General features: G+C 31.8%; 1 protein-coding gene across 1 annotated transcript in view; it reads right to left on the bottom strand.

Annotated features, from left to right (window-relative positions):
• LOC139517328 (QRFP-like peptide receptor) overlaps window positions 1-2,167 on the bottom strand; it is an 89,814-nt gene extending 87,647 nt beyond the window's left edge. The window contains exon 1 of the mRNA XM_071308262.1: window positions 2,079-2,167. The gene's annotated coding sequence lies outside the window, so the exon portion shown is untranslated. The remainder of the gene's footprint in view (window positions 1-2,078) is intronic.
• Window positions 2,168-14,028: the final 11,861 nt, after the last annotated feature.

Raw genomic sequence — 14,028 nt, 5'->3', positions numbered from 1 at the left:
AATAGTATCGGTATTATCACACCAGTACCGAAGCACTGAACTATAAACAGATACATATGGTTAACAAATTGTATGTTGTTATCCGAAATTAAAATATGAGAATTGATTCCGATTCTATGTTTAGGTTAACGCTTCCTGTCCTCAGTAGGTCTTCAAACTAGTTATAGCATTGGTGCTTTTTATTTATTTTTGATCCTACATTTTCTGGTATCAGTATATGATTTATACGGTTTTTATCGATATGTACGTCCAGATTTATAGGATTTCAATATTTATCCTTTTTATAAAAGCATTCTACGTAATGCATAAACCCGGAAATCCAATTAACAAAGTGTCTATAGAGTTCAAAATAAAAGCCAATTAATGAGAGAAAAACAATAAGATATCAGACGTTGATACATACCAAGGTTAACACATATGACATCTGTGATCATTTGAGTGTGAATGAAAGAGTAAATTATCATTTGGGTGTAAATGAAATAGTAAAATATAGGATTATTTGCTTTTCAATTTACGATATTATACATTAACTCTGGAAAATAGTTCAATCAATTTCAAACTTTATTTCGTATTACGACGTTCATCCGTTTTATTGCTAACTATTTTATTGCTAACTAGCACATTGGCAAAATCTTGTTACTGCTTTCAAGTTATTGTGGTCAAACAGTACTAGTGTCAATATGTCCATTTGTTTTACCAACACAATCATATTATGTCTAGCTTTCGAGACTTGAAACATGAAACATTTAAGGACGAGAATACGGCATTATCCTGATGGAATGGTTTTACTATTATAGTAAAAACATAAGCTTTATGAAAGAATAATTTCTTCTAAAGCTACACTGTAGACGATTTCACTGTGAATGCACTATCATTGTTTAAAATCTATCATTACCGTTAAATTGCTTTCTGATGTTCGTGTCTTGGTGTAAATAACAATAACGGTAGACTACATATTTTATACACCAGATGCACATTTCGACGATAAAAAGCATCGCACATGATAAATTTCAAACTTATTAATGTACTTTATAATTGTTGAAGTCCGTATGATTGCATAAATAATTGCTCATAATAACGTCATTTGCAAACATGATTTGTTGTGTACAATATCGACCTTAATGTACACGACACGTGTGTCTTGGACCCAACGCTTTGGAGACAAATATATATAATGAAAACCGGAGTGTATAGGCATTTAGATAAAAATAAGAGAGGAAAAAAAATCAAGGTTTCAATTTCAAATGTTGCCATAGTTTTAGCTGAATTTCTTTTTATCAAAATGTATCTGCTAAAAGATTACTTTTGCCTTTTGATGTATTATAGTATTATAGTATGGTTTTAAACATAGCGTCAGTTAGCTATAGTATCAATTACAAGTAAATAATCAATTAAAACAAAAAAATGTGTCAAAATTTCTATACTTGGTTGTTAAAAACGTTTTCCCCTTTTGAATGGTTGGATAAACCCGTCAAATTAATTTGCTAATGATTTTCAGTTATACTGTATATACTCTAATGTTTGCTTTCGATACACTTTAACTACATCATATGGACGTGAATGTCCACATCATTTATGTCAATAAACAAGATTTACGAATTGCCTTATGTTATCAGTAAAAGCTTTTGACCATTTCAGCATAAGTTAACAGTTAATCTCTCAATACTGAATAACGAGAACCTTGATCATGGTTTTACGCCTGGAAATCATTTCCTATACGATCATTGCTATTTGAACGATGTGAAACACCAATATGTAAAATTAAACTCGTTTATCAAATTTGGAGGGTTAAAAGTGAAGCTAAAGATAACAAAAGGACATTTAATGTCCAAAATATACTGACAACACCATGCTAAAAGAAAAAAGATAAAAAAAATTCAAAAGACAAACAACCGTATACAAATTTTTAAACATAAACATGGAAAAGTAGAAAACAAAAGACATTAATACACTTTATGTTTTAACGTTTCCACGATTAAATGTTTCTAAAATGTACGATTGAGATTATTAGAAAACAAAAGCAATATTTTCAATAACATTTTAAAATGAAATTTTGAATACAGAAATCATGCACTTACCTTAAGTTAAATTGAACACCTTCGTTAGCTATGTGTAATACAACGAGAAGCGAATGTAATCCTTTGTTCTATATAACTTTTATTTTCATGATTAAATTAACATATTATTTATTTGAGGCTACAACTTTTAATTGCTCAACCAGCGATTTGTTTTCCACGATATTATACTGTATTACAGTTTAAAGATACTCAAGTGTTCTGGACAATGGTTCAAGTATCTATCCTATAGATGTTACTGAACATTAAATAAAATTATTACACCTTATAAATTGTTCTAGACATATAAAAACGTCGTTAACTTCTGTGTTGAATTATTTGTGACCCACACCAATAAGGATTCATGGTGCATTTAATAACCCATTATTAAGATTGAAGGATGGTTGTTTGTTTAACGAACAAAAGTGTATTTAATGAAGACATGAGTCTTTGTCTAAGGAATATTTAATAAATGTTAACAGTTTTTAGTCTCCCGTCAAGACTATAGCGTACTTATAGCGTACTAGTGTAGGTAAGACAGTATATCCGACAACAGATTTTTTTTATATGCCAGGTAACGTTTAAATCAAAATATTGAAATAGTAGATCTATTGTTCTAATGTGAAAATGATCATTATAATTTGTTTTACCTCGTTTGTATCTTTCCTAGGAAACAGAATGTAAAATATAGCAAAAATGAACTAAGTCTCTAAAACGTGACTAAGTTCAATTTGGGTGTAAGTAGATAAACATATACTAGCACATTTTCACAGGAAGGTACCATTGCCATACATAGAGCAGGATAATTACCCACCCACGGAGCACATGAGATCACCCTAAGTTTTTGGTAGGGTTCGTGTTGCCATGTCTTTGATTTTATATGTTGTGTTGTTTGTCTATAACAGTTTATCCGTTGTCAATTTATTTTCGACTTTTTGATAGATATAGGATGATGTGGTGTGAGTGCCATTGAGTTTGAATGTCCCTTTGGCATCTTTCGCCTCTTTTTTAAGTGGGCAAATGTCTTGGTAGTCAAAAAAAAAAAAACTACCAACCAAATAATGATGAATGTATAATTCCTTTAAAGTGCTTTTTATATATTCAAGATAAATTGAGGAAAAATCCAAAGATAGACGCTTTTAGTAGAAATTTACATCATATTTAAAAAGAAAAAAGGAAATGACATCGTTTTGTTCAATTTGGTTTTGCAATAAACATTTGTTCGTTGTCTGCAAAAAAATGTGTCTATTTCAATTGTGTTTTAAAACCTAAAATCAAACACAATTATGAAAAAGAAAATATACAAATGACTACTAATAATGCAATTTATTGCAGTTCTGAGTAAAAGGTTATTATATAAAAAATCATCTAAAAATTGATATTTTAATGGATATTGTCAGAACCGTGAAAAACGAATTGTCTAGTCATTTTTAATTCGCACAATTGATCGAGATATTACAAATAATCTAAAGAGAATTTAAAATACTGGAATTCAATATTTAAAAAGAGCTCATGTTTTAAAGGCAAAGTATGGATAATATACAATAGGAAGCTGTAAGTGATTTGATGTCCATATCTTGGTGGTATTTTGTATATAAATGGCATCCAATCAGTCAAATCTAGTTATAACTGGAAAGGAGATACAAAAATGTAATCAATTCATTTGTAAACGTGATGGAAGTATATTTCATATCTGATTTTCTCATCTGTTGCTGCAAGGCTTTACACATACAAATATAGAAACAAATTGTTTAGTTGAAAGCACCTCCTTAATATACGATTGCAAAATGGTATCAAAACTGTAACATGTTTTGTTTAAGAAATAATTGATGCAAGCTATACTTTATTGTAGTTATAACATGGGTAGGCATTATATTCATTTTCATTTTTGCCCGAGCGATAGTGTGGGCTAAAATACCACGAATATAATGCCTACCCATGTTAAAACTACAATGAAGTATAGCTTGCATCAATTATTTTCGATTCTGATTAGGACATTTACAGTAATTTCTATGTTCGATGTGTATAACAGTAGAGCGTTTGTATAGGTTCTTCCATTAACCTCCCTGTCAGTTTGGGTTCGAACCGCTGTTTATTTGTGCGAAGTTGTAATTCTCAAAATTGAAACTGAAAAAGAAATTAACAAATTTATTAACAATAACAATAATCGTGTCACAATATAACAGAAAAGTTATAATTTAATGTCTTAGACTTCTACTCTGCAGGTCAAATTTTGAACAGCCAAAATGAAATGTTGCTGCATCTAGGTCAAGTATGTCAATTGTGTATTGTAACACATTGTAGTCATTGTATGTGTAATAATAACAGCATGTGCATCATTTAAGAGTTTGAAAGTGTTTTAATTTAATGAAATCGTATATTAAATGCATGCCAGTTTGATAAAATTCATTTACTGCTGTAGTCAATATAAGCATGTGCAAACAAATTTTATTGGATATCGAGCATGGGTTTGTTTACAAAGCGAAAGCAGCACGTCGTATTAGAATAAGAAATATCTACAAACAAACAAAAAAGTATTTACAAAAAAATAGAAACCGCTCTGTCTTAAAGTAACAATGCATTGTGTAAATGATTCTTTCGAATTTCAAAACTTCTATATATTGTGACAATTTGTTATATCTGAATGCTGAACATAACTTAATGTAAATAGACATAGAACGGTTCGGTTTAGTAAATAAACTCATCATAGAAACCAGGATTAAATTTTATATTAACGCCAGACGCGCGTTTCGTCTACAAAAAACTCATATTGAATGAAATTAATCCAATGAAATACAGATAATTGCCGATTACATAGTTTTCGAGTAACAAAATTAAGAAATTACGGTGACTAATGCAATTTATGTCATAGCAGTGTTGTAACCATACTTCGATATTGACTTAAAAAGCTTGTTCCTTTTTTGTGCTTTTAACTGAATCTAAAACTTCAAACAGATCAATACATGTGGATTGTTCCTTGCAACAACAGCTGCAGCATACAGTGTTGTGCATAACTATTGCTGTTATACATCTTTTCTAAGAGAAATAATGTAAACAATCAAAAATAAATGTGAGTTCCGGTGCAGTTGTTGGCCGGTAAGGTCCTACATCCTGATACTTAAATTTAGGCATGCACTAGTTCATGTTTCTTTACATCTTACACTAAATCCATTGGGCATGTTCTAATTGTTGTGAGGGTGAAGTCTTCAATAACAGTAGGAAAAAACAATGAAAAATAAAAGATCTACATACAAATGAATCCAATATCTTAAACATTTTACTCAGACTTTCGTATTCGTAATCCTATACGGTATCGTTTCTCTCAATTGATTATTTTGTTTTCAATTCGGTAAATAGTTGTTTTTCATTGCTCAGCTCTCAGTCATGTAGCAGTGCTGAAGAGTATCTTACCAAATTATGAATTTGTTTTTAAATCAAATATATTTTGTGCATTTTTTAAAAACATTTTTTGTAAAAATGTAAACATAATTGATGGCATTAGTACATTTTATTGTAGTTGAAAGTATAAGAAAAAAATCAGCTTTTTAAAAGTTATTTAATTTCACTTTCAGATATACTGGTGATTCCATATGCATGTATCCAAAATGAACTTGAGAATATAAGGATATTAATACCAAAACTAGAAGGTCTGCGTTGAAGACCCATTGGTGGACTTCGGCTGCTGTCTGCTCTATGGTAGGGTCTCTTTGTCTCCTTCCCCATTTCCATTCTCAATTGTATTCATATCTTGTTTTTTCCTAATTATTGATACGAATAACTTCAAGTTGACTCTATGATATACGTGATGGTTTCAGTTTCTTAAATGTAACATCTATACATGGCATGTACTTTCAAATTAAATACAAACACCTTTGAACGGCGCATTTGTTTAATTTACTATCAACTGCAACAACATTTTTGTTGGCGTCTTTGTTAGATTTATTTGTCTGTTTGTTTGAAATTTCGAGAAAGTTGTGTTGTATGTTTGTGATCATGGAAGTATTATATTAAAAATATAATACTTCCATGCTGTGATGTATGTTTTCATAGTTTTAAGACAGTTAAGCTGCCTTATGCGAGCACCCTAGATTTGTGTTCTACCCAATAAATGCTGAAATACGTGCCATTGTTATGATCTAGCTGAATAGTATGTTATTTATAACTAATTGAACAGTTTTTTCATACTTTTAATTCTGCATTACAAAAAATATGACCAGAAAAACCTTAAATGATCGTCGATTTATCCAAAAGTTTTGAAGTTGCACGTAGGAAGTAGAGCACATTAGGAATCCTTATGTAGTTTATTATCCCTGAGCTTTTGGCTAAGATGTCAAAGAACAAATGTATGAAATATCTAATCGCCGAAATGATTTCTAAAGACAAGTAGTTTAGATTATCCAAATGGCAAAAGTCGTAGGAATATTGTTTGTCATCAATACGTAGTCAACTACGTCAGTAGTCTATTAAAATTCATACTGTTGGCGGCAATTTTAAATTAGAAGACGAAATTTGCGCATCTTTTCAATATGTAGACAGGGTTTTAAATAAACGTGGTCCGAGGTCCGCGACCTTCTACTTTTGCAGTCGGACTTTCGAATTGGTTACTAGCTACGCCCGACATGCCACTTTAAAGAAATAAATTAAATAACTTTGCAAACCTTTTTACCAAAGTCTCCAAATAAACGATCTCAAAACTTATTTTCATCAGTATTATTCATGACAGCGATGTTCATTTTGTTCAACCGCTAGCTTTATACAGAAAATCACCGACACATAATGTGTAAATTCGAGTAAAATCGTATCTGACTGTCAAAAACAACATTGAAAACAAAATGGATGCCAATTACAATATCGGATCCGATTCCGGAAGCGGATAAGAGTAATTCCGAATTTTGGCGATCATTAAAAAAATCCATATAGGTGACAAAATACATATATCTATACATGATAAATAAATATAAACACTAGAATTGACAACCAAAAGATATATGTTAAAGAAAGAAAAAGCAGAAAATATTTTGTACAGAAACTCAATTTTACTTTTTGATAAATTTTAATGTCAAAATCCAATAGAATCTGACAGCTGGGGACAGTATATCTAACAATAAATATGTTCCTGGTGACAGTATAAATTTTCTTTATCAGTGATAAATGTTGATAATACATGTGATCGAGATGCTTTTAAAGTCTAACGTATTACTGCAATTTCAATGGGTATTTTTATGCCCCACCTACGATAGTAGAGGGGCATTATGTTTTCTGGTCTGTGCGTCCTCCCGTCTGTCCGTTCGTTCGTTCAGGTTAAAGTTTTTGGTCAAGGTAGTTTTTGATAAAGTTGAAGTCCAATCAACTTCAAACTTAGTACACATGTTCCCTATGATATGATCTTTCTAATTTAATTACCAAATTAGAGTTTTGACCCCAATTTTACGGTCTACTGAACATAGAAAATGATAATGCGAGTGAGGCATCCGTGTACTATGGACACATTCTTGTTTTTCTCAATTTTGAAGGGTCAAGTTTCTTACTTTATTTTCACAAATAGTGCAACTAGATTATATGATACCTGAATGTAAGCAAATCATATGATATTTAGGTGGAGTCTTTTGTGTCACTCTACCCCTCCTGTTTGAAACGGACGAGATCCCCACCCCTCAAACATATACATTCATGTATGGGACAGTATAACTAAACAAATAAAATATAGGGGAAGTCCCTAGGGTCACCACCTCCTCCTGTTTCAGAGCTTGGAAACAGTCGAGATCCCCACCCCTAAACCATATATATTCATGTATGGGACAATATAAATAATCAAATGAAATACTGGGGGAGTCCATTGGGTCGTCCCACCCCTCCTGTTTGTGAACTTTGAAAAGGTCAAGATCCCCACCCCTAAACCATATAAATTCATGTATGCGACAATATAATAAATCAAATGTAATATAGGGGAAGTCCCCGCAGTCACCCCACGCCTCCTTTTTGAGAACTTGGAAACGGTCGAGATCTCCACCCTAAACAATATACATTCTTGTATGGGAAAATACATATAACAAATCATATGAAATATAGGTGGAGTTCGTGGGGCTACTCTACCACTTCCTGTTTGAGAATTTAAAAACCGTCGAGACCCCTACCTTAAACCATATATAGTCATGTATGTAACAATATAACAAATCAAATGAATTATGAAGGGAGTTCCTAGGGTCACTGTTCACCATCCTGTTTGAGAACTTGGAATCTGTCTAGATCCTCACCCCTTAACCATATATATATATATACTCATGTATGGGACTATAACAAATCAAATTAAATAAAGGCTTTCACCCTACCCCTCCTGTTTGTGAACTTGTAAACAGTTGAGATTTCCACCTTTTAATTAAATCATAAATATTCATGTATGGGACAAAAGAACTAATCAAATGAAATATAGGAAGAGTCCTTAGGGTCAACCTAACCCCTCCTGTTTGATAAATTGGAAACAGATGAGATCCCCAACCCTCAACCATATATATTCATGTATTTGACAATATAACAAATCAAATGAAATATAGGGGAAGTCACTGGGGTCACCCCATCCCCTCCTGTTTAAAAACTTGATAACGGTCGAGATCCCCACCCCTAAAGCATATATATATTCATGTATGGGACAATGAAAAAAAAAATTAAAAGAAATATAGGGGTAGTGCCTAGGGTCACCCCACCCCTCTTGTGTGTGTTTTGAGAACTTGTAAAAGATTGAGATACCAACCCATAAACCATATTCATTCCTGTTTGTCATTTCAAAAAGATTGAATGACATACAAGGTCAATCTCATAGGCGTCACATATGCATATCACTTTGCTAGACTTAACCAATGTGCACTAGACTTTGCCCAATATCAGGCTACCATGGGAATGAATCATTATGGGAGCTTTATTTGGGAGACTACGTAACAGCTTTATGTTACAATTATTTCTTATTTATTATAAAATTTTATTGATGGAAAAAAATGAGTAGGTTTAAAGAATTTACCTTAATTATATTTTGAATTATATCTGGTCCTATACAAATTTTCATTTTAATATGGCTCATTTTTAAGAAAACATATCTTTCAAGCCCAAAAATGTTTGACCAACTGTTTTATAATTACCTGTCATTTTATATCAAACTTAGACATTATGGATTTGGACTGAAGGTGGGGGTCATTTACATTTACTACGAGGAGGTCAGTTAGACCCCACCTTTGATCCCTGTAGTAGTAAACATTTGTCTGATTTGGGTCTCATAACTTTTGTACTGTAGAACACAATCTCAGTAGTCTTTCAAGGGAAGCAAGTCCATTCATACTTAAACAAGCTCGTACTATAGTTAACTTGAACTACTAACAGTCAACTAATACCAACGTTAACTATCGACTAGAACAACTGCAATCTTTGCGAACTTGTACCACTGCAGACTCCTGACCATGAAAAAAATATACTTGATAGATGCGTTGCTTTTGAAAACCTTGATAAAATATGAATTATTTGCTTTAATGATTAATTCATTAAATGAACAAAAATGTACAATATATGAATGTTTAATGTTTGTTCCTTATTAAAAATCTTTATAAAAAAAAATTGAAGCAACATTGCAACAGTTTTCATAATTATCATGATTATGTTTGCCTTGGTTTTTGGTTAACTGCCTACAGCGCTTACAGTGCTTTGATTATCTGCTGGATCCAAATATAACCACATAAACCTGTTATGTCTCTTCGGGTTGCTCAACATATTTTGTCAATATAACGGAAATAAAAACTGGCAGACTGCGCGGTCTATGAAAAGTTATAAAATCAACCGTTGGAACAAGTGAAAAACAACTGTTACATTCCTGAATAGGTAAAAACATTTTCCAAAGAAAATGGTGGGTTAAACCTAATTTATATTTATCTTTGAGTTCGGTATTTTTTTTTATACTTTCTCGCTAGCGATATGTTTTCGCAGTATCATTTGCAACGCTGCGCCAATTTTTGGAGGGTTTCTAGCTCGCAGACATGTTCGACCCTCTACATTCTGCGTGTGCCTGTCATATGTCGGGAGCCTGTAGTTTAGTGATTGTCATAATATGTTGATGTCTTACATATTTATTTTTGTTATTTGTTATGTGCATATAAAGTCTAACCTCTGATGTTCTTGTTTTAATTTGCTTACGTTTTGTCATGTTGACCTCTTTTAAAGCTTATAACTCTATATAGATTTTTTCTCAAAGTTTAAGGTTGTACATTAACCGAAAGCTGCATAAATATACGTCCTTTGAAGCATAATTGTCTCATTGGCAACTATACCATATCATCTTTATAATAATTATTATTAAAAGTGTATATTATGAAACGAAAATTGCACCAAATATACACTGGTGGTAAGCGGATGGTCGTAACTTAAAGTTACGGACCATCCGAAAATGGGAGACAACTCTAGGGATCAGTTTTTCTTTTCCGATTTTCGTGCAGTAAAAGGTTCATTTGAGCCAAACCGCTCGTCTCATATACACTTATCGTGAATGCAATGATATTGAAACCAAATTTGATGCATACAATCATTCCAATTTTCGTAAAAAGAGTCATTCAAAAATTCAAGCATGATGGTTGTAACTTCATTTATAGGTCGTAACCGACACAAGATGGGCGTAACTTTGAAAGATGACTTTAACTTTTTTAGTTTATCTTTTAATTAAAATTTATATATACATATATATATCTGTCGAAAAAAAAAATGCGTCCACAAATCAGAAAGTTCAGGGAATATCCGAAATCTCGACCTCAATTTACTCAAAAAGAAGCACATAAATGATATTTTTATTACATATTTAACTTTATCAAGTATAAAATAGCCTATATATGCAAATTTTCATCAAAATTTCAATATGGAATCAAAACTGTATCGTATGCCCTTAAAGATGGCTGTTACTCGAGTATTTAGGCGAACTTTTATCGAAGGATTTTAAAGTAATGTGCACGTAAACATGTTAATAATAAAATTAACGGTATCAATTTTCTTGCACCAGATGCGCATTTCGACAATACATATCTCTTCAGTGATGCTCGTGGCCAAATTAATAAACTCACTGAACCACGATGAGTTGAAGCAAAAGTTTTATCTTTCACTAGTATCCTGGCTACACGCTACGCATACATGTACATGTATTTGATTCCATTCTTAAGTTCAGTGTGTATGGTGGGTAGCAGCATCCACCAGTAGTTACCGGTTTTATTTCATTCAACAAATTAATTTATGACCTGCATGTATGTGTCGCTTAGAACACGGTTATGATATAAATATAATCTTTATTGCAAAATTACACCCATAAGGGTCGAGCAATACAATAAAAAAAATACAATATAAAAGCACACTATGTAACTAATAATACAACACAATATATAGAATAATAGAACATATGTTAAGAGTTCAATTATAAATTTATGTAAAAAATCACCATCATAAGCTTGTCTGACATGGTTCTGAACCCTCAGTTCTATAGTAATGAAGACTCCAATATGACAAACAAGTGAAGGGATGGGGTTTAGAATTATATAATAGTTCTTGAAAAACTGGTCATTATCGTGATATATGGAATGCCCACAGGACAGTGGTATTGACTAAGATAGTGATAATGACTGAGCCGAAGACGAGGTCATTATCGCTGTCGCAGTAAATACAACTGTCCTACGGGCAGTCCATGTATCACAATAATGACCAGTTTTTCAAGAACTATTATGTTTATTTCATTGAGAAACCATGTTTTGGAAAATTCGCATAATTTCAAAATGCCTAAAGCAAACTCGATTAGTTGTATTATTTCTATGACAAAGAGTGAATACCAGTCGTAGTAATACTGCCATTCATGTTAGTGCAATTTTTCAGTTCATATATAAATACTTTATCAAGTTCTCTTTAATAAACAATTCAACAACTTAAATATAATATTACAACAGGAAAATCGCTCTTCTAAACAGCGAAACCACGCCCCAACGGTCATTAACAGAGAAACCACGCTGAAAATACCATCTGATAAAATAAGATTATGGCATTATCTTCCGTTTCGCACTTAACATGTACTCCTATTTTAAAAATTCACCCCTTTTATTTTTTTTTATATTTTACTTCACATATATAACATATAATATATTCATATAATTAAGGACACGTTTAAAACTCTTGACAAGCTTTATTCGGTCCAATACATTAAAAAAATGGAAGGTATTATATTTTAAAACTTTAATTTAAATTAAAAAACAACAACTAATATTTGATTTTTTTTTTAAATTTTGAATTCATAAGTGTTACACGAACCGAAATTTTTTATCGCACGTGGTATGTTAAAATAAAAAAAAACCTTCATAAATATATCATATAATATATTCATATAATAAAAGACACGTTTAAAACTATTGACTTGCTTAATTCAGTCCTATTTAATAAAGAGTTACGACCATCACAATTTTACGTTACCACCATCCTCAACATTGTTGTTTTAGTTACGATCATCATGCTCGAATTTTTGAATGACTATTGTACGAAATTTGGAATGTTTTTATGTATCAAATTTGGTTTCAGTATCAACGCACTCACGATTAGTATTATGAGACAAGCGGTTTAGCTCAAATGAACCTTTCACTGCACGAAAATCGGAAAAGAAAAACTGACCTCCACAGTTGTCTCCCAAAGAATAAAAATAAACATACAAATGTGTAAAGCAAGAAATTTTCAAGGAACTACCTGAACTACTCCTGTAAATTTGAATATCATTAAGGTACAAATACATACCAATTTTCTAGAATGTGTCATCTTGTTAGGATCAAACTAGTCTAGAACGGAAGTTATCCCGGAAAGTGTTTGTACAGAAAGACAATAAGAGCCATACCCTAGTGTCATCTTGGGATAATTAACAGTTGCAATTATATTTCATTCATGATACCAAAATAGAAATTTAAACAAATTCTTTGCAATTACATTTAAAAACAATATATAAAATGTTTTGGTAAACCAAATTACAAAGACAGTACAGTTCCGGTTCACATATATCTGACAGAACGAAGAAACTGAGATTTAGTACATTGTAATTATATTGCAAATAGTAAACATATTGAATTGATTCGGAAAAAGAAATGAATAGACGATGCTGTTTACGGCTAAAAATATGCCAACAGCTGACAATTTGTTTTGATGATTTTTTTTAATAAGGGCGGAATATTTTGTTTTGTTATTTTGTTTTTTATTGTTCTTATTGGTATTACAAAATATTAGGTTTCAAAAAGTAAAGATTGATATCTAAAAATTGAATAGAGTAAGAAGTTAAAGCGTATTGAGGACCAAACAATTCCTTAAAGTTTTGGCAAAAAGCAGAGGTAATCAATCCAAAGTTGGCGGCTATGATGAAAGCATCTATCCCATCAATCTTGAAATAATAGATACAACCGATACAGTTCAATCTGCTTAATGTTTTGACTTTCATCTAGAAATTGATAATGATGGATGGTTGGACGAGAATAAAACTTTACGACAAAAGAGATGATTTCAGTTTCCAAACTGTAAAGTTTCCTTTTCTATCTAGCAACATTCCTGCAGCGCGTACATTTGTAGTATATTATATATATCCCCGGTAAGACAATATTCGAAAGATGGCATTTCCTATTATGTTTTCTTTGATACATAGTTGCTGATCACGAGAAATCTATTAAACCAAGACATTAGAAGTAGTTAAATTGAAGTGACTCCTTCGAACGTTATTGGCAGATGGGGACGAATCTGTCCAATTGTTGTAGCCACAAATCTTTACTCTTTCCTTGAAAGTGAAATGCAGATTGGGACGAATCTGTCCAATTGTTGTAGCCACAAACCTTTACTCTTTCCTCGAATTTTAAATTATCAAATTAGACTTATTGCCGAGTGTGTATTATAAGATTATTATCACGACGGGTGCCACATTTGGGGCATAATCTGCTTACTAGTTCAG

The sequence above is a fragment of the Mytilus edulis genome, chromosome 3 (assembly GCF_963676685.1).
Source record: "Mytilus edulis chromosome 3, xbMytEdul2.2, whole genome shotgun sequence".
Classification (NCBI taxonomy): domain Eukaryota; kingdom Metazoa; phylum Mollusca; class Bivalvia; order Mytilida; family Mytilidae; genus Mytilus; species Mytilus edulis.
The sequence above is the reverse complement of the archived record's forward strand: the minus strand, read 5'-3'. Positions and strand labels throughout refer to the sequence as shown.